Source organism: Trachymyrmex septentrionalis, unplaced genomic scaffold (genome assembly GCF_001594115.1).
Source record: "Trachymyrmex septentrionalis isolate Tsep2-gDNA-1 unplaced genomic scaffold, Tsep1.0 scaffold21, whole genome shotgun sequence".
NCBI lineage: Eukaryota > Metazoa > Arthropoda > Insecta > Hymenoptera > Formicidae > Trachymyrmex > Trachymyrmex septentrionalis.
In genome coordinates, this window is record NW_017305288.1 from 341,293 (window position 1) to 346,901 (window position 5,609).

Below are 5,609 nucleotides of genomic sequence, written 5' to 3' on the forward strand. Positions count from 1 at the left end.
ACACACACATACACATATATATATATAATAAAAAATATGTTCATAATCTAGCTTTTATCTCAAAGTACATGAATCATTTCTATCAAAGGCCGATATGCGGCGAAGACAGAAACAGAGTCATAAAATTTTAACGACACATCCATAAAAACGAAGAGTTAAAAGTACTCGGTAATATTCGTTTTTACCGTAAGATTTAAAATATCAACGTATAAAACGATCCCATGAGATAAACTCGCAGTTAAAGCAGGTAAGTCAGGCGGTTCTCCGAAACTTCTGCGTGCCGTAATTTCACTTTCCTGCGTCATCGAAACGAGACATCGACAATCATAAGATGCCACGGCGATCGCGAAGAGGCAGAGCTCCAACTCGTCTCATCGATGCTCATCGTTTCTGAGGACATTAAAGAGACGCTGCAGAGAGACTTGCCGCGATGGGGAGATGACGGAACTTCAACATTTGAACAGTTATTTCCTTATGACGAATCGAATCGAAAATAACGGATACTCATTATGCTTTCCACTTTCCTCGTCAAGTTCATCGTCGAGCTATCGCAGCACGCTCGGCGGATTACAAAACATTCGTTTCTTGCGCAGTTCTACACTTAGATGTCACGCAGTAACACGGAACGCGCGACAATCAAAGGTAAGATGACTACGGTATAGCCGATGATTATCGGATCTGTCGAGTGACCGTTCTTGGGAGCTCGTAGAAAACTTAATGACATTAACAAGTTGAAGCAGCTGTAGCCAAGTTGCACGCAAAGACAAAATTGTATATTGATGAAAGATAAAATTATCTATGGTGTTTCTTCTTACAATTATGTACAGATTACGTTTTATTAGCAAAATAAAATGCGCAAGACAAATTTTAAATAATATTTTTATCACTTATTTGTTGCTGAAAAAAGTTGCCAAAGGAAAAATTTGTTACTGTTTAAAAAAAAAAAAACGATATTATACTAAAAGAAGATTAACTTCTGTGTACAAATTTCTGTCTGTATACAAATATTTTAACGTTCACTTGTATCACAGTATAGTATTCCTAAAAAAAAACTGGAAATTTTCCATTCGGCAATTTTTTATTTACGTTTTCATTAGCCTGAGGTTTGTTATGAGCGTATGTTGCGAGGTGTGTGATATATTTTTTTAGAATCGTATATCCGACGTTCGGATGTTTGCCAGATATCCACAGTACTATATTTCTAAAAAATATATATCAATAATAATAATAAAGCTTTCAGGTTATTCGTACCATTATACATTCCAATATAAAGTTTCATCAGCCGGATATATTGCCAGAAATCAGATATCCAGCAATCTTTCCCGGATATCCGGTGCATCCCTATTAGAAAGATATCTCCTTTATATGATCATCTTTTTACATTTAATGTGCATTTGACCATAACGAGAATCGTAATAAGCTCAGTACACAATTGTCGACACCTTATATAATTAATCCGACGCCACTAAATAAATACCGTGCTAAATGCATGATACACACGGACCACGCTTCTGTCAGCACCGTATTTGCTTACTTTCATTATCAATAAAGAATAAAATGCTGACCGTTAGCCTGTTCGAGGCTCACGTCAGTTCCGATTGAACGCCCACAATCATTCTCTCCGGACAAGGCAAAGAGATGATGCCATACATCAGCCAACTACTCTTGTATTTAATAGCGAAAGAGTAAACTCTCGTCCGCGCATATTAAAGGCCGGGAAGGAAGCTGAGGGATATGAAATCCGTCGGTGCCGCTCTAAAGCGATAATGGATCTCGGATAGTACCACTACTAGGTGAGATACATTTCGCGAATCACGGAACATACAACCCTGCGAATGAAGGAGCAAACAAAACGAAACGAAACGAACGAACGAACGAACGAACGAACGAACGAATAAGCGGCCGGTCGACCGAGCCAAGCGCGCTGGTTCAAGGGAGGTTCGGTATGTTAATTACAGACCAACATACGTATCCCTCTCTCGCTCCCGCATCCTCCATATCCCATCCCCTGGCCGTGAGTTACCTCGGTTGCCAGCCGATTCGTCTTGGAACGGCCCCCCTCGCCACGGTCTCGTTGCACGCAGGGCTCGCGTGAGACCGACGAGTCGACCCTACGACCCGAGAACGCCGAGAAACGCTCGTTTTGCCCTCTTTCGAGGCTCGCGAAAGAGCCACGCGGGGAGAAGAGAGCTCTCGCCCCTATATACGCGTACCCGGCTCTTCTTCCAACCGCCTCCTTTGCGCCTCCTTCGATTTCTTTCGAAGGCCAACCTGATCGAACGATCGGCGGAGGGTCCGCGACGTCAGCCCCGCGCGCATCAGAAACAAACCAGTGAGATCGGGGGAATCGAGCGTGTCCACGAGATCTACGGATGCGCGGAGCGTCTCGGGACGACACGTTTCACGTGCCTTCGGAGTGCCTTCACGGAACGAAGATCCATCGCGCAATCCGTTAGACGTTCAGCTAGAAATTACTTTTCACTTCTTTCCTAAATCAATTAGGAAAAGCAATGACTCGCTACTGAAGCGTGAAGCGTTGAAGCGTGAAAATTCTCATCTTACTCGTCAGGATTGCGAAGAAAAACATTGAGCAGAGTGCTTCGTATGCTAAAGCTTCGCGGATTAACGCGAGGCAGCAGCAGCGAAATTATCTAATGCAACCTAATCATGCGCTTCTATCAGGCCCATAAACTGAACGAATGGAACCGTCATCGCTGCTATATTCTCGTATTGACGTGGAAAGCATTCCTCGCTCAGTTTCTTTGAAGAAGGTAGCTACTGATTTTTTCGCAAGATGAAGGAGGAATAACTACGACGTACGGTAACGCGGCCAATTAGAGAATCTTGATTCTAAATTGAGCCTTTGTTATCGCAATCCGCGTTATTCACCGTCGTAATTATGATATTAGTAATTATTAACGTTACGCTTTTTTCTTTGCAATTTAAAAAAAATCTCGAATAAAGCCGACAACCCAGATAGCACAAGGACGTCCATTGTACGTTCAATGGACTTCCGATTCTGGACATTGGAATGTTCATAGGAAGTCTAAATTATGTCCGTCGGATGTTCTGTGGACGTCCGTGGGACGTACATTTGTAACAACTTTGTACGTCCATAGAATGTTTAAAATATATCCAATTTTGGACTTATTATGGACTGATTTTAGACATTTTTTTCCTTTTTGAAGAGCTTGCTGTAATAATAGTAATTACTGTATGATAATAGGTGTTTATTGGAATATCATCCAATATATCCTCTGACTGTATCTTGTTAATTTTCTCAGCTTTCACCAAATGTGAGTTAGCCCAGTATTGCAATAAGAGAGTGTGTGTCCTCAATTTTGAATTTGATTAAAAATGTTTAAAAGTATTGAGTAGTTTATGAAAATTACAATTTTTTGGAATTAACTAATTTTATTTCGGTAACAATATTGATAAAATACGCATATATGTATACTTATATACTAATTTTAATATCTACATAATATATATATTTCAACAAAGAAAAACGTTGTAAAAGTAAAATCTAAATGCGGACATCTATGTTTCGAACATCCATATAATATGATACGATGAATGTCCATTTTATGTCCATGGACATGCGGACGTGATTTGGATTAAAAATGGAGATCCTTGGATCCAGTGCTATCCGAGAAAGTAACGTGTGTCATCCCGTGAGAGTATCGGAAAAGAAAATCTTGAAAAAGAAATTGATAGACAGATCGTTAGATTGATAGAAACGTTATCGCATCTCTTCGTACTTTATATAATACTTGAATCATAAAAACTAATAAGATATTCGTTTTTCATGTTACCAGCGTCCGTTTTAGAGAGCGAAATAGAAAATTTATTATGTTTTGTTTTTACCGACTGTAATAAATATGTATGTTTAACATTGAAATGGATCCGAGTGTGATCGAAACGTTTGTTTACTGCTAGCATATTAAACTAAATTTTTACTTAACGACATATTAGTTTTCTTTATTTTTGTTCAACTTCTATATTTCGACGGTTTAGTTTATTTTATACAATAATTTTTGGCTCGTAAAGCTCTTTTTTCTTTGGTTTTTTTTTAAATTATGCCTTATTACTATAATAAATAATTCAAATCGATAAGACTTTAGCGCAGTCTGTCAATTTTAAGCGATTTGATTACCACGCCGCGTGAGTGTCATCGGTGACCTACAGTATTTGTTATATTTGTTAAATAACAATGTATATCATAATGACTAAAACAATTTTTCCCGCTCTGGGTCGAAAGGAAGGGGAGAGCCGAGGTCATATTGCAAAAAGATCTCGACTCGGACCGACTGACCCGGGTAAGACTTTGAGGTCAGAACCGCGCGCGTGATGGGCGGATCGATAAGACGTTGAAAAAACATTCCTTCGCGCAAAAACGAAGAAATAATTGCGATGGGTGGCACCCGTACCGTTTCATTCTGTGAGCGCGGTGGTCGAATGCATGTACGTGCATTCCTCCATCTACGTATTGATTAAAAATTTCTGGTTGGAAATGAATGAACCAGAAGATTCTGTGTGAGAATCTTTGGACTAGCGCAGCATATACGATCCAATCAGTACATACATATTGATTGTTGCAAAATACTGAATTTATGACAACGAGTAGAATATAAGTCAAACTGAAATATTAACAGTGAAAAATATCGAGTATATTAATGTTGAACGATATTTCCAACCTCAACAATTCAGGTGAATATTAGAGTCTATTATAAAATAATAATATTATTCGAACAATACAATTTAATCGAGCTTTATATTATCAATATAAGATTCCGTTATAAGTACAGTCTAAATCTTATTTTACATTGTATATACTTATCCGAATTTTTCAATTGTGCAAGCAAAATTTTAATTAATGCACCAGACTCTTTTTTCAATACGTCAACGATTTGCACCTACGTTCCACGATCGCGTTAAGCGACTTTTAAGTACTCTTTTTTGCGTATAAAATGATTTGTTTCGTGTTTTTTTTTTATATTTACATTTTTGAAAAAACCAAACTAATGACGGTAGTATTTCTGGTTCAGTTACAAGTTAGAGCGGCCGAAGACTCTTTGAGAAATGTTTTGGTTTCAACCTCCGTTTACGACCAAGCTATAAGCGATAGCTTCTTTTTACTTTGTCGGCTTTATTCGAGATTTTTTAAATTACAAAGAAAGAAGCGTAATGTTAATAACTACTGATATATCACGTATCGTAATTATATACGAGTACCCATGTATGATGAAATTATTTTATGACGACGAATAATACGGATTGCAATAACGAAGGCGCTACGTAAACGTCGCGAACGAGTTGCATGCAATGGTAGCGCGTGATGGGGTACTCACCGCCAAAAGTGGGGTACGTATCCGGCGGGGCACAGGTCTCGGCACTGACCGCAGGGCGCACCTTGGAGGACAACATTACCGGACGAGTAATTACTGGGCGGCGTGTCTTGTCCCGGGGACAGCATCCTGAAAACAAACGCGAATTTACAGTGAGCGTGTCATTTTGACACGGTCCCTCTTAATGCCTAACCATTTCGCTGAAAGTGTTTCTCAACCCGTTCACGTGCCACAAGAAATGTAGCAGCTACTTCGAATAAG

General features: G+C 39.1%; 1 pseudogene; it reads right to left on the reverse strand.

Moving 5' to 3' along the window:
- Nucleotides 1-5,609, reverse strand: part of LOC108748066 — a 51,557-nt pseudogene that overhangs the window by 33,829 nt on the left and 12,119 nt on the right.